Source organism: Simochromis diagramma, unplaced genomic scaffold (assembly GCF_900408965.1).
Source record: "Simochromis diagramma unplaced genomic scaffold, fSimDia1.1 OVJJ01000024.1, whole genome shotgun sequence".
Classification (NCBI taxonomy): domain Eukaryota; kingdom Metazoa; phylum Chordata; class Actinopteri; order Cichliformes; family Cichlidae; genus Simochromis; species Simochromis diagramma.
Genome location: NW_024387332.1, coordinates 2,767,734 through 2,784,596, shown reverse-complemented (window position 1 = coordinate 2,784,596; position 16,863 = coordinate 2,767,734). Strand labels below are relative to the sequence as shown.

Here is a 16,863-nt window from a genome sequence, read left to right as displayed (position 1 = left end):
ACTCAAGTTCCACGTTTCTCCTTTCTTTATTTCCTATTTCTGATTTCTTTCTAATGTCTGCAACATGGAAATGGGGATTGTCATCCTGAGCCAAAGCCTGAAGCCAGTGCTCGTGGCACACTTACATTCATACCCACATACGCATAACAGGGCGCAATCTTACCACAGGAAAGGCCTTGAGCCAGAACAGGCAGGAAAACTCTGGAAAACCAGGATACAATTTGGCACTTATGGAGCCTAAACGATTTCCTCCTGGGCGTTGGGCTCTGTCCTACTGGGAAAAGCCAAAAGACCGGCAGAGAAAATTACATCCGGGAAAATGTTTATGCAGCACACTCAGCTCCCTCGCTTTTTACTCACAAATGAGTGATTATTCGTCTACCCTTAACCTCTGAGAAAGAGGGGGGTGATGTAGAGAGGGAGATTCTTTCCATCATTAACTTTGGAAGTGGAGGCCGCTGGCATAGCTTACACTCTTTGTCACAATGTGAGCTTCCTATTTGGCAGTACTGAGGGGGTTTGGAGAATTCTCGGCAAAATATTGTGCCTGCTCTCTTAAATAGCCCTGCTTATAGAGGGAAAGGTGGGTACTTGGGGAAAGTGTCCACGTTCAGCCCACTCATGTTTAATCCGAGTGCACTCCCATCAGGACCAGTCACAAATTTTGTTTTTCATACTCAAAGCAGACAACTGATGAACTTCTTACATTTGATGGTTCAAAATGAGGGAACTCTCTGACTGACTTGGTGAGGCTTTAACCAACCAAAGACAGTCTTGGTCAACCCTAAGACCTGCAACTGGTTTGGAAGGTGATGGTGTAATGTCCTCTGTAAATTTAACTGCAGCCCAAATTAATTATGAATACATGCACAGCTAGATATTTACAGCTTATATAACCATTAATCATAACAGACTCATACCAAAGCCACTTTTTTCTGTAAACACGAGAGTGGAGACTCAACATGCAGCTTGTTCGGGTGTAGCTGCGCCTTCTGGATGTCCTTTGGTTGATGGGTTGGTTGTTCAGTCTTCAGAAATCCAGTGGCTTCTTTTGGCACAGAAACTTCCTTACTGTAAATCTCACTTAAGCTTACAGTCGTTGTTAAGATTGGCCAAGTCCACAAGTATGTTCTTTAATTAGTCATAGAGATTATTGATATTGTGCTTCTCTCTGTATGAAAGTAACCAGCCAGTCACAATTTGGTCAGAAAACATATTGGTCAAAATAATCGTCCAGCTGTCCCAGACGCCGCTGTTTATTCTTCTCTTTGTTGGAATTTGTCACATTTAGGAAATATAGCAACTCTGAAATTATCAAACAAATCTACAGGCGTAAAGTAACTTGGTACTATTTATGGAAAGTCAGGAAAGACTGGCAGCACTCGATGGCTGGGATCCAGACTCTTTGGAGCTGTGGTTAGGCTAGGGACTGAATGACAGGTGCATTTTATGACTTGTTTTCTGGAGTGCCTCCTTAACATTGTCACTGCAGCTCAACTCTAACAGGGTAAAAATATTCCCAGGCTAAAAATAAACTTCATAATCTTTTTGAGGCTCATAGTGCCACATGTTACTTCACACTTCACAGCTGGTGTTTGACAATTCAGCACAGTATCACAGTTGTAGTTGTGTTACAAACACTGAGCTTAAACGAACCTTAAAGATTTAGTGTTAACAACATTGGGCGTTACAAAGACCACCAAAACAATCCTGTTATTTACAGACTGTAATGCTTTTTATTCCTGTATTGCTGTAGTTTCCCTAAAGAAAGAACTACAACCAATTCATAAAGTCAAACAATGTTGCCAAAGCAGGAAGTGATGTCTCTTTCCTAAAAGCAGGGTATCAGTGAGCCACTTTTCAGGTACTAACTCGATTTTGAGACGATGCAGTGATAATAAAGACTCTTCGACATTTCTTCTCTTTAGCCTACACCTCAAATTCACTTGTTCCATTCCTATCTTCCTTTCCACTTATTTCTCTTTGTTTGCCTCCAGTTCACTTCCTTTATGCCACTAACTCCTTTTCTTCCTAACTGCCGTCTTGTGTTATGCACCTACCCTCTACCATCCATTCCTTTCTTTCTCTAAGAAACCTCGGCCTTTTGCTCTGTGCTCAACATTCCTGCTCCAACACTGTCACCGTGATGCCATATCGACTCCAAACTTTAGGCGGTAACTAAGAGAAGAGAAAAAGCAGCGATTGTCTTGAACGATGTTACATTTTTGTCAACACAGTCAGCCATCTATAAACAGACCCAGTTGAAATGACTGGTTTCAGTAAACTTTAGATTTAGTACTCTTTCTTAAATATAACAGCTTAGAGGGATTAGCAGTGGCAGAACAACAAGCGCAGTGAGAAGAAATGGTCAAAAGGATTCTGACTGACTCCAAACAGACTTTCAGTCCAAGTGGCCCTGCCATTTCACTGGTAGCTATTTTCCATTCAACTGTCAAGCACACTTGGAGGAAAGTCTTTCTATGAGTAAATAAAATGTCCTCTGTGCGTGTTTCTGTCAGCTGAGAAGCTTCTGAAACATCAAAACAAACTAATTAGGAATGCTGTAGCGGTGAGCCAGATTAAACCACAATGTGACATTCTTAATGCAGCAGTGTATGGAATAGTCTGATGGTAAATTAGATGGAATGGTGTGTTTTGAATTAGGAACCTCACAGTGCTTCTCTACACCAACAGGTAAAACTCTGAAGTACAACTCGAATATCTGCGTTTTCAATTTGACATTTACGGTAATTCTAAAAGTAAATGCAAAACCTCTCAATCTCAACACTGATCTGTTCTTCACAAAGGTTTTGACCATTGGCGTGTTTATGCAAATGTGCTACTCTTGACCTTGAAATGAATTCATCCTTGCAGATAAGAGCAGAAAGCAGAGTAAAACTGCAGCTCCAGTTGCCATCACTTCCATACGTTGATACAGTGGTGGATAGTGGTAGCCAGTAGGTCACTGTGCATGAAAAATTAAAAAAAAAAATTAAATTACTTTGCTAACAGCTCAGAATCTAAAGCAACAATTTGCCTGACTCATGGCTTTGACAGCCCAGCATTGTCGGGTGCTCTTAAACAGCTGCAGACTCCGCAAACTTCCAGGTATTCAGATAATATCCAGATATGAATCCAAAAACAGAATATATTAGTACTGAACTTGTACTTGAAGAAATGATTTCAGAGGTATGACAATGATTATTTGTTGCTGTCCAAACTAACAACAAAGGTCATTACAATATCCCGTCTGCTGGATTCCTCAAACTGAAACGAAACATTGAATCAATCATCAAAGAATCTCGTTTCTTGCTTCGTGTTGACTCAAAAGTGCTCGAGCACCACCTGTTTGTCTAAAACTGCAAAATATACCAACTAGCTCGTTTTGATTTACGAGCCAGCTCCATCCTCCGTTTCTTACCACATCGACTCATCCTCACCGTTAACTGATCCCAGGATTCTGTAGGTGTTGGGAGACTTACTGTAAAGGAGGAGGGCGAGAGCAAATGATGGATGGATGCACGGGAGGAAGGAGGGACAGCGGGCCGGGGGGAGTCATGGGAACTGGCAGGCACGACTGTGCTTTGTTTTCTTTTAACAGCTCGTTCGCACATCACGTCTTCAGATGCAGGCAAAAGCAATTTGTCCTCTCCGTCTTCCTCTCTCTGTCCTCTCCCCTCTTTCTCCCTCAGCCTTTGAATCATTCTCCAGCTGGGCCCAGTTTTGCTCATGCCGTGTCAGGGTGTCTGTTTGCATGGTTATGTCTACGTCTGTTCTGCGTGTGTGTGTTTGTGGTATACACACACACATGCACACGCAGCAGCCTCAGGACCTTGACCAATTCCCAGTGGAAAAGCGTGGCGTCTCTCTCCGTCAGGACATCTGGAAGTGGGCATTTTGCAGTCGGCAGCCACTGCACTCTGACTTGATTATATTATCTTGTTGGAGCATGTGTGTGTGTGTGTGTGTGTGCGCGCAGTGGTCTGATGTGTGTATATGCCAGCAAAAACACAAATCACACCACATTGCACAGTCACATACACACCTAGCAGATGATAAACTAATAACTTGTGTGTATATCTGACTGTCAAGCTTTGTGAGTGCTGTGTGTCTGAGATGGCCTCTTGAGCCGTGGAGGTGCGTGTGTGTTTGTGTGTGTGTGTGTGTGAGTGAGTGAAAGGGTCAAGTGGTGATGTTGTCTGCTTTAAACACATGTTTAGCCAGGGCCCACTCAAACGTTTGGCAACCATTAGACAACTTCCTCCCTATCTTCCGGAGTCAACTCTCTATGGATTTGTGTGTGTGCGAGTGTGTGTGGATGCATTTGCAGGTGTGGACACAAGTTGGAATGTGTTCAAAACAGATTTTTAACATGCGGTGATGTGAAACGTTTAACTTACCGTCAGCTTGTCTTTTGTATCCACACGCAAACAGACGCACGCCCACTTATAAAGCTCAGTCCAGACATCGCTCTCTGAGCTTTGTTTTGCTACAGGATCAATGCAGTTGTGAACTTAACATGCAACTGTGCTTTCAGAGCTCCACGCACACTCCCGCAACACACACACAAACACGCACGCATGCACAGACACCTAAGGGCCTCTGTCGGTCATCAGGAAATGAAAGGATCATTTAGCTTAGAGGGAGATGAGAGGATTGAGGAGAAGAAGAGGTGGAGAAAGAAGAGGAGTGTCTGTAGTTTGATGCAGATTCCTGCTACAGACACGGTGTGATTCACCAAAAAGAAAACACAACAGATGAGAGGAAAACCTCATCCTGAGCTCTGTTTTTCTTTTCTCACTCTCTCTCTGTGAGGATTGATACTTAACACATATAGATACACTTTCAGAACACACACACACACACACAGTTACAAGGTTTTCCTGCAGTTGTTCATTTAGCTTCCCAAAATAAAATGGCTCGAAGGCAGAGAACTCCAAAGAATGAAATATAATAAATTCAGCAGAGATTTCTTGGAACATGGGGACATAGTATTGTAATTAAATTTGTGTTATACAGTGACTACATTAGATCATTTTAAGGTCAACTGGAGTGGAAGCAAGAAAAAGATGATGAATACCTAACAATGGAGAAATTCTCCTGTCATGTTTATTGAAACCATGAAAAAAGCTCTGGTGGAAAGTCATTTTCAACAACAGCTCGATGAGTGGCTGAACAGAGTCCGTCAGCTTTACAGCTCTGACAGATTTTAAAAACCAGTTTGCCTTTTTTTTGCTGCTGAAGGTTAAAGCTCAGTGCAGACCAGCTGTTTTTAAAGTAATGCCTAAATTACCATTTGTCTTACTTGATAGCAGTGTTTAACAGTTATCAAGTGATTAACTATTGAACACAGTTTACAGTTTTGTGGAAGCTTAGATGCAGATATTGTACTGTACACGCTTAATGGGAATTATGAAAAATCAAATTGAAAACTTGAATCAATCAGTTGCTGCTCTTGCTCCTGTGCATCACTTCTTCCTGTGTGGACAACTTCACGATGATCCTCGTGGGATCATGAACAAACTTTTTATAACTGATGGTTGGATTAGCATGAGTGTGGTCGCTGTTCTTTAGAGGTGGAATTGTAAACATCGTAGCAAATGTTTCTTCTAACACCTTCATTTCTCATGCAATGCAGCAAGGCTCCTAGAGAATGAACTGATACCATAGTGATCACCTAATGAGCTTTTCCTGTTACGCCGTTAAATCCGCAGATCAGATAAATGCATTGTCAAATTTGTAAACACAACCTAACTCCCATTTCACATGCCCACGGCCCGTGTTGCAAGTATGAAGTTGTAGAGTCCCGGTTTGTGTGTTCTAAGCGTGCTACTCTTCACACATCTGCGAACCCTGAAAGGACAAATTTAAGTGGATTTCATCAGAAGAATTTCCTGATTCCTTCACGACCCCATGGTGCACTCTGTGTTACTGTAGTGTCAGTCGCAGAAGATCAAAGAACATAATATTAGGAATATAAGCAATGGCTCGCGTTCACAATAAGTCCTCTTGCATAAGTAGAACAAACATTTTGTGGAACTATGAAGACTATGACTGGATAATATTGACACTGCACTCTCTCTAATTAAACAGTCCTACTAACAGGATACTGATGTTCGTGACGTTTGGTGATGTGATGCTGGAGTCAAAATCAGACTTAAAAATGTTTTAATTTTCTAAAAAAAAAAAGAAGCCATATTATCAAAAAAATTATTATTGGACAATTGTTACTTCCGCCTGTTTGGTATAATAAATATTCCACTCTCTAGCGGCTGCTAATGAGGCTTTAAATTGTGCGTTGTGCTCAGAAATGTCCAGTACCGGCGCTGTAGCGTAATTGCAGGGCATAGCGGCGTGATGCAGTCAGCCAGTACTGTGGTGTGCCTTGGCAGAGGGCACAAAGAGGACATGGACAGATCCCACCGGGCATCCAAGCCACATGTGTCTCTGCTAACATTCGCCTCACACACCTGGTGTTAAGCATGCCAGTGTGTGTGCGTACCTTTTCATGCCCTATTTAGCCCATCACCGCGTGAAGCAGCGCCAAGTGTAAGCAAGTTTATTTGTGACACTAGCAGTGGCCTGGTATGAAGCCGAGGAAGGCTGCACACATTATTCACGTCTGCGTCTGCAGAGACACGGTGTGTGTGTGTGTGTGTGTTGCTATTTACATACACTGTGTACTGAAGTGTTTGCTCTTCTGTGATTCTCTTCCTTCATCTGTGTGTTTACACTTGGGCCTACATGTTTGTACTTCTCACACATGTGAAAAAGTGTGCGTGGACACATCTGTACATGCATCTGCAGCCATATGCATGTGTGTGTCCTTTTGCATGTTTGCTAAGAATGTGTGTGACATTTTTATGCTTATGTGTTATGTTTATGCATACGTGTGTTTACGCTCCTCCTGACATGTGTGAATGTGTGCGTCTTTGTGCACCTATGCGTATGTATAAATATATCTGTGTGTGTGTGTGAGCCTCAGGTGTGCTAGTCTAGCAGCTACACATTAGCTCTATAACCAAGCTAGTTTGACACCTTCACATTCAGACTAGCATTCAGCTGCTGGCTCTGGCACATCCAGGACCAGCTCGACCCAGTGTGAACGCTCTGTCGCCTCCACTCATGCTCACTTTTGTTTGTGTGTGTGTGTGTGTGAGAGGGAGAACGGCGAACTGTGACGGTGTGTGTGCCCACACCTTGCTCATGCACTTTTCATGCAGTTTGTTTGGTTCCTGTTGTCTTGAAGCATCCAGTCCTCCCCTGTATTTGGTTTTGTAGATGCATTTTCACACCCTGTTCACCTGTATGTGTAATCGAAGGAGAGCATGTGCAAAAGCGCTTGTCTGTTGCAGCTCTGCATACACACATGTATTGTTTGCCCGTGTAGCAGCACTTTCCACAGTGTACTGTGTTGGCAGGTCGGTCTGATGCCGTGTCACCTCCATAGACATTCAGTCAACTGATAATCGGACTCTACAACAGTGTGTGTGTGTGTGTGTGTAATACTGCACAAGTGCTAGCATCATGATTTTTTTTCAAGTGTGTGTGTCTGTGTCATGGCCTATATGTGTCAGTGGAACATTTCACAGCAAAAATGTATCAGACACAAAGTGAACAGATACTCACATAAAGACATGTATGACCTAAGAGTGTTCCTTCCCTTTACACTTCCATCTGATTAGAGGTTCTTTGTCAAGGGACAAACACACACACACATCCTGTTGGCAATCATTAGAGTGTATGGAGTGCCTCCAGGCAGCGAGGGCCTTTTAGCTGAAACCATCCCTTTCTTTTTCTCTGTCTCGTTGGTTTCTTTTTTCCTTCTATCGTCCCCACAGGCTCAGCCAGAGGCTCTAGGAGTGCCACTTAGCCAGCACTGCCATATATAGCACAGGAGGGTATTACCCTTCTACTGAAATACATTTGATAAAAGCCTGTTTTAGTTGATAAAGATGAAGATATTTAGTATCCTAAAATATGCCATAACCAAACTAAATAATAGAAAAATAATAGATTTCTTTTTTTGAATCTAAAAGTAACCCCTAAACCTCTGTAATTTTTCTTCTTTTTAAAGAAATACTGTCTGTTCACAACTAGAGAGCAGAACTATACTGTAGGTCCGCCTGTGTTTACTGTGGAAAATGTCGTTTTCTGTTAGGTTGGTACATTGGAGGATGTTGAAAAGACACTGGCTGTGTAGAAACTGGCTCTGTTATATTGCCATACACTTTTTATCACTTTGACTGCAGCTAATATGACTGTGTGTGTGTGTGTGTGTGTGTCTTGAAACTGCTCCTTGGGTGTCCGCCTGCCTTGTTAACACCTTTTAACACGCAACACCAATTAACCCTTACGCCTCTGGCTACACAAACACATACACACAGCACATTTTACAGTCACACCTCTAACCCCTGTATTTATAACAAGAACTGAACCCAGTCCAGCAGCGGCCTGCCAGCACACTCACGGTCTGCGTGCTCCACACAGTTGCTCGCTTTTCCTCAGTTTGCATCAAGAGGTGAATATAAATCTGTGTGGAAAGTAAGTGTGAATGATCTTTCAGACCTGATCAGTTTCATTGACTCCCACTGTCACTGGAGTGCAGTGATGATAAGGTCCTTCAGATGGCATGTCTGCCTTGGTAATAGAGGTTGTAAGCAAATGTGGATTAGACACTGAATTGGACACAAATCCAATAATTCATATCGTGTAGAATGAACATAAAAAAAAATACTGTATATTGTGTGCGCATTGTCTTCAAGATTTCATATCCCTGCTAACATGCTAGAATATTTGCTTTTTGGATTTACAGCAGAAATTGTTTGAATCATGAAGCCACGGAAACCAAGGAAATCTCATCAGACTGAACTTTGTGTACGTTTGGAACAGATACTGTTGCTCTCTAATGTGTCAGAACAGTTTCTCAGCATCAGTGGGTTAATTAATAAACTGTTCAAAGTATGCTCAGTACTTTCATTCACCCACAAGATCATCTTTTTGAAAATGAGCAATATGCCAGGTTGGCAGAAGGATGGAAGCATGAATGAAAGTTTTACAAGATGGCAGTGAGAGCTGCTGTGCCGTATGGTTTGGAGACCGTGGCACTGACCAAAAGAAAGAGTCCGAGTTGGGAGTGCTCAGAGTTTCACAGTTCAACTAGTTTGGAGACTAAATTAGAGACGCAAGGTTGGGATGGTTTGGAGATGGAGCTGCCAGGCTGGAGGAAAAGAGCCCACGGAGGAGGACATGCAGAGGGTTGGTGTGAAAGAGGAGGATGCTGGGGGTGGGTGAGATGGAGGCAGATGATCTTCTGTGGTGAGAAAAGGTTTCCAATCTATTTTTACTGTAGTGACACGGAGCCATGAAACAATTATCTGTGCCGGTACTTGGCTTGACAATGTTTACGATCATTATTTAGATGTGGGTGAAATCTCACACAGCATTCAAATCACTAATGCTACACACTAGAAGCAATTGTTGGGGCGGGACCTGCAATAAACTTTGGTTTGCACACCTGAAGAGCCTACCAATGAGAGTGCAGAATACTGTTGATTGACGTATGACCTGATAGCACATACATTAGAGGGTCACCTGGGCAAAAAGAGCCTGAAATGTCTGCAAGGGACCAGCTGGCAGCTTCAAAGCAACGCGCGACGAGCAAATCGCTTCCAGTGTGTTCACAAATGAAAAAGGCTCATAGATTCTTTTAGAGCGCGGTGGAGAAATTGTCTACTTGGCCGTCTCTTCTCAGCGAATCAGGCAAAGGGAAGCTAAGCTCTTTTTGACCGAACCTTACCGCACATGTGACCCTGCTTGTGTGAATAGACTGCTCATTTTCCTGTTGTACTCTTAGCTGTGCCTCCACAGTCACACCCGCCATTATTCTCTGTGTGTTTGTGTGTATGTCAGTCATATTTTTGAGGCATAAAAAGGCCGTCGCTGGGGTCAGTCGGTCACCCCCCCTCCCACGCACACACGCAGCACAGATACACCGTGCTTTCACTGTCCCTCACTCGAAGACATATGGAGCATGACTAATAGCTGCATAAAGACACACATGCACACACTGTAGATACAGTTTTGTCCAGCAGCCACCATTGTGTTAATGGTGTTAGTCCAAAAAGCCATTTTTCTACAGCAGATGTGCCTCTGTGCTTCCAGACCCTCATCTGCCCCAAATATTGTGTCAAGTCTAACACACACACACACACACACACACACACACACACACACACACACACACACACACACACAGGCATAAAAAATCCAAAAGCTCCGACAGAGACATGGACATCCAAACTTGGATTGAAACATCTTTGCCATGGAGCTCTTAGGTTTAAGTGTTTGTGTGCTTGTCAGTCTTTCTGTATATATTTCTGTGTGCGTGGGTGTTTGTGAGAGAGTCTGTGTGTGTACGTGAGTGTGTGTGCAAGAGAGTGAGAGCATATTCCCCATCAGGGCACCAGTCCAGGAGCCAGGCGTCTGCGCTCTCGTCAGCCCACATCACTGTCAGAGAGCACTTAATGAGGGGCACATTTACTGCTACATTAGGGAAATGTCACTACGCAAACACGCACACAGATACATACACACACACACATTTGTTACACTCCTTGTGTTTCCGCAGACCCTTAATTAATATATCACAAAAAAGAATAAGAAAATATCATGAAAAGTACATTTTTTATCCTGAAAAATCTCATCCTTGTATGTGACACCAAAAACAGTGTAATCTACATTTAAAAATGTTTTTTTATTTGACAAAACTCATCAACCAAAGGTCAAAGTTCACACATGTTAAATGGCCAAGCCACATGCACGTTAACAAACCATCATTCAATGCTAATCACACGTTGTTTGTTTGTTTGTCATACATGTTCTGCTTACTGCGTCCCAAACACCTTCAACACATCATGATGATGACAGACAAGTGTGTGTGTGTGTGTGCCTGTGTGCGCCTGTGTGTGTTTGAAAGCGAGGACGAACGCTGATGTGAAAGGATTGGCTGAAAAGAGACAAGGGTCACTGCTGAGGTCTCAGGCTTAAGTCCACTCCACTCATCTGTGAGTGTGTGTGGTTGTGTGTACTTGACAGATGACTAACCCTAACGCTGTCAGAGTGTTGTGTTACTCTTACGCCTCTGTCACTGTGACTCAGTGTGTGTGTGTGTGTGTGTGTGCATGTTACTCATTGACTGGTGAGAGCCCTGGGTACATTGAAGTGACATTTGTCTCTGCCTCTTTCACTATTGTGATTTTCTTCTTTCTTCTCCATTTTTGTTGTTGTTGTTTCACTTTTTCTGGAATATTAAACCCGGAATGAGAGCTAATGATTACTGTAGTAAAACAATCACAGCTGATTACAAATAATATTTCCAGCCCTACAAAACGATAAAATAAAACCCATTATTTAGTTAAAATGAGTCAAATGGAAACTGCAAGAAAAAGAATAAAAGAAACACTCCAACTCAATGGATACAAAGAAACACAAAAAAACATAAATATTGTGAAAATATAGAGGACATAAAATCAGCATTATACATAAATCACCGTTCTAATATCATCATATTCTCTTTTCAGCAAAAAGAAATAAAATCCCCCTTGACCCCATTTTTTTCTTACTTTTTGGGAAGTCTAAAAGCTTTATTTTCCCTGAGAGACTGCCCCGGCTAATAGCTCGTAGTATGGCAAACTGCTGTAAGTGCGCAACCACAGTGAAGGAAAGAGTAAAAATGATGTATACAGTCTTTAGTTTTCAGTGTACACTTGGGCAAAACGCAGAACTGTCAGGTGAAACTGGAGCACCCGCATAAAGACCCACACTGGCATAGGGAGAAGATTTAAATACCACAGCAGGTTTAGACCAATAGCTCGTTGTTCCTTGTCATAGTGGCTGTCACAGACCCTTCACTCACTCATTGCATTGATCATGTTTCAACCAGGGGCGGGCGATATATTGAATGTACTCGACGCATTGCAAGTTTTTCAAAAATGGTTTTATTGTAACCATCGAGTACAAGTTGTCATTTTAAGCTGTCTGCATGTAATTTACTCTGGTTTTATTTCTCCCACATGCTGCGAATGCATCATTAATCCCCCCTCCCAACCAGAAAACCTTCTACCTGGTGCACTGTGCTGAGCAGCCCTGGTTTCAATATCAGCTTCTAATACATCGCAGTCCTTTTGAGGCTGACAGTAAACGCCACTATTGGCTTTAATGTTGTGGCTGATGATGTCACAGAACAAACCTGAGCTACATGAACGCTTCTCGATGACGGAGAACCATAAACAGGATCATAATGCTGAGGAGTATTTAAATCAAAAAGAACTTTGTCTGCTGTAAATTTGCACTGGCCAACATTGACAGTGTGGAAGCCAAACAAGCTGTGGTTAGAAAAGACTGATTAGCAGTACCTCAGCAAAGTGATTTAACTTATGTATTTAGTAAAAGGCAAACCTCAACTGGTTAGTGTGTTCATGCATAGCATCGTCCGCAAATAAATTGGGTGTAGTGGCAACTGTCTAATGCTAATGATTAAATAAATTCTGATTACCTCTGGTGCACTAGTGTTGGATTACTAGCTAGGCTATTAGCGTCCTATTCAATGTGCCACTTGTATACTTTGCATGTGAAATGTGACATTATTTGCCACACATACTCCCTGTGCAGAAAAGCATTCGCTCGGCCTGTTGTTGTGTCTGCTCACTTGGGCAAATTTAAACTCTGCAGTGCATGCAGGCACCGTTTGAAGTCCGGCTCATACACTGTGGCATTAAATTAGTGATAGCAGCAGTGAAGATATGCTGAAATAAATGTGCATATAACCAAACACACGTGCACACAAACAGAGCCATGCATGAAAACACAGCTCCCAGGTAACAGGGCTTACTATCCTAAATGAAACGCTTTTTCTTTTCTTTTTTTCTCCGTCAGTCATGTAACCCAGTGCTGACATAAGTTCCTGTTGTACTCACCCCCTCTTTCCCCTCCATCACATCACGGATAGTGAGTAATTAGAAGCAGATGGAGCTGAGCCTGTGTAGTCAGACTGTTATTTTAGCCCTCTATACAGCCACTTTTATGACCTCTCAGGCTTTTATTCCATATTCAGACACTAATTCCTGAAGTTAACGTAGCGCAGCAGTCTTCATTTTTGAAAATATCCCAGTGATCACTACAAGCTCTTATTTTCAAAAAGCAGCGTATGAGATATTAGAGGAGGTGCAATATGTAGTGACTGCTTTAAGAAAAGGAATTACCTCATGGGAACTAGTGAGAATCATATTCATTAAGTCACTGCTCTTGCGCCGGCCTCCATCCCAGTTTGACATCAAAGGGCCTAAAAACCACTGACACAGGATCAGATTTTCCTCATTTCCTTCAGCAGTAAGATTAAGATCAAAGGAGTTTTTAATCTGATTCCAGGTCAGTCCTTAATAACAACTTGTACTTTACCTTGACAGTTGCTTCTTCTGCAGCAGTATATTTGCTAAAACAGTGTCCGTGTCTTCGCTTTAAAGTAGCTACCTTGGGGGGGTTCTGCTTGATCTGCATTATTTGGTGGTGAAGGGAGGGGGCAGTTAAGCTACTCAAAAGCCGACTCTATTTTCTCAGCTGCACAGCTGCTAATGCCATAGATAATTGTTTGGTGTGTAATTTGGACCTTTCTTGGTCCTTGCTAGTGTGTTCATTTGATTGCTGTGTAACGTAAATCATGAGATACATATTGTGTTGTAAAATAAAAATGTAACGCCCTGCTCCTGGACATGTTAATTCAACTTTTTGGTCATCTTAGAAGTTATAGCTTGTGTTGCTGTTGGCTTTGATCCCTATTATTAACTGTTTTTTCAGTATTTGCCTCTGCTGTACGTTGGCACCATCCGCTTCTCTGTATTTGGTCCCAGCTCCTGCTGCTTCTTACGGCACGACGTTGTTGCTTGGAACCGCTTTTCTGATTGTTCCTTCCACGCAGGCTCAATCACATGCCTCCACTGGCGTGCAATGTCTTCCTATCCTGTTCAAAATATTTAGTGAACAGCGTCTTAGTCACGTTACTTTTTCCAATAAGTGGGATGTGAAGTGGAGCCCGGCTCCCAGATAATGACACATATTGTGGTGACATTAATGCCGGATCAAAGGGCCGGCTGCTTCGTGACATTCCAGCTGGGGTAAACAAACACAGACTGGCCTATTACCAAGTGAGCTGAGCGAGGGATGACTACCTCCACCACCCCTTCGATGCCCAGCAAACCACCCACACATCAGGAAGGTAAAAGGGTAACGACAGGAAAACAAACCAGCCTCATTTAGTTTGTGTGCGTTTTCCAGTGTCCACAGTGCTTTTGCATTTCCACTCTGCGTTACAGTTATTCCAGCTCATCTCCTTTTACAAGACGAGGCCATTACATAATTACCCACTGTCAATTAGATCACATCCTGTGCCAGGCTGCCGGCTGAAGCCAATGTTAATTAATCATCGGTCCCCAGAGATAGCTCCCCCTTGCTGATGTCGTAGTTGTAGCGACTAAGGTTGGGCCCGAATGACAGAAAAGGCCCGTCTCTCACCGCTGAAGCGAGGGAATTCCACACATGGTCCTCGACACGAGTGATGGCTGACCAGGGTATTTAAGTATGCCTTTGTAGTTTATGTGGCATAGTGGATACATCAGACCAGATCAGTTAAAGCAGCGGTCCCCAACCCCCGGGCCTCGGACCGGTACCGGTTCATGAGTCGTTTGGTACCGGGCCACGAGAGTTGAGGCTCAGGTGTGAAATGTATAGTTTTCAGTGTTTTTATCAGTTTTCAGCGTTATTTTGTTATCGTTTTGATCGTTAAATCGGTTTTCCTGGGTCTTTTCACGTGTGTTATGAATAAATCTTCTTTTTTTCGGTACCGGTACTAGTTTTATTTTGTTGTATTTATCCACGACACATTAAAGGCCGGTCCGTGAAAATATTGTCGGGCATAAACCGGTCCGTGGCGCAAAAAAGGTTGGAGACCGCTAAGTTAAAGCATGATGCAAAGTCCAACACGTTCTAAAAATAACCCGCGATAGGTGAAAAACTATTATAAATGTTTTAAGGCTGTAAAACTCCTCACTACACACTTTATACTCTTTTCTCAGACAGGCATGAACATTTTCACACTTTTCTCTCTTGTTTAAACTCTCAAAGTTCAAACCTTCGTAGAAAAATAAGTTCAGTATCATAGAATGAAACCAAAGATCAAACCCTGTTTTCAGCTCCAGAACATGGGAATAGAGCAGCTGCCAGAGAATTCAACATTAATGAATCATTAATGAATCCATGGTACGCAAGAAGAGGAAGCAAGAAGAATGAGTTGAGTAAAATTTGACTTATCTGACTGTTTTGTTTTGCTAAATGTGCCTTATAATCTGGAAAATACGGTAACTTCTACCTTCCTTTAGCATGTCCAGAAGTCCAGCTTTTTGTGTGATGGTTAGCATCGTCCTCTGCCTTTTGGGAGCTAGCGCAGCTGCAAAACGTTTCGTCGACATTGTTGTTTGTTGGGGAGAAAACTTACAAACATACAGTACAGCACTTCAGAGTCACACTGCTAGGATCGAAGATTTATATAAATTTGACAAGATGAACAGATTCTGTACTGTAGAGGAGACACGGCACGAGATTGATTGACAGTGGTCTACAGCCAATCAGGACGCAGAACACAATGCACTGTAAAAAAAAAAAAACATGCAAAATTGCACAAATAAAAAATCCGCGAAACAGCGAGGCCGCGAAAGGTGAAGCGCGTTATAGCGAGGGACCACTGTGCACAATCTAATACACATTTTTCTTCACTTTTATTCAGCGTGTATTTTTTGAATGGTTTGGTAATCCATGCAGTAGACAGCCTCTCATGCTTCCAGTGAGTAGTTCTGTCTTCGATTCCTGTGTCTGCTTGTTATAATAAACCCACCATGAGTGTTTTTGCAAGCATTTGTGTATCATGTATTTGCAAAATACTCACCGTCTATACTTACTTTCTATACTGTTATAGAAAGGTGGTTTTTAAGTAAATACATCCACGTGGGGCCAAACATTTGTCGGGCTCTTATTTAGAAGCATGAGGTGATTGGAGTTCCCTGTAAGTAAATAAAAGCTCAGTGCCAGGGTAACCTGTAGGTCTGTATGTCCGCTTATGTGTCTACACGCTCTGCAGACGTGGGGCTGTGTGTAGTTTTGATTAATCTTTTGCTCTGTGTGTGTGTGTGTGCTGTCATAATCTTCCAATACCATGATCAAAGCAGGTAGGCCCGTGGTAACATACGTGCACACACACACACACAAACAAACACACACTCACGGGACAGACAAACATTCCTGTAAACGGTTGTTACATGCCAGAGTCAAATTAGTCCATGGGCTTTTTAAGTGGCACAAAAGGTTCAAATTAGAGACGGGACTTTGAAGCCATACAGTTTGCAGGGATAGTCTGTAGCCTCTCATGGTTTAGGCCTCCATATCATTCCCTCAGAAAAGAACATGTTCACATCAAAGGTTAACTGGGGCATGTGTACTGTAACTTGTCACCAGCATATCCTTGATTTCCAAACAGCAGGGAATTGGGACAGAATGGTATGTGGGCCGAGAAGAGGCACAGTGTGTAATTACATCGGGATCTGTGGGTCGCTCTCCAGCCTTCTGACTGCATATTAGAGATGGAGTTTGGTAATTTGATAAAAACACATAGATTATTGTAGATCATGTTCATATAGTAGGGGATCACCTAGGGAATATCCATATAATGGTGCATGATAAGATGCAGGAGTGCTGTATTAGTCACTCAGCCAGCAGTAGCAGCAGACTCGGAGAGCCAGATCAGACGTTCTACATCTC

General features: G+C 42.6%; 1 protein-coding gene and 1 long non-coding RNA gene across 6 annotated transcripts in view; both read left to right on the top strand.

Annotated features, from left to right (window-relative positions):
* bcas3 (BCAS3 microtubule associated cell migration factor) overlaps positions 1-16,863 on the top strand; it is a 323,554-nt gene that overhangs the window by 135,701 nt on the left and 170,990 nt on the right. The gene's annotated exons all lie outside the window — the stretch shown is intronic.
* Positions 3,116-13,246, top strand: LOC120718130. The gene is made up of 2 exons (XR_005692389.1): positions 3,116-3,969; positions 4,138-13,246. It is a non-coding gene; the product is annotated as an uncharacterized LOC120718130 (long non-coding RNA).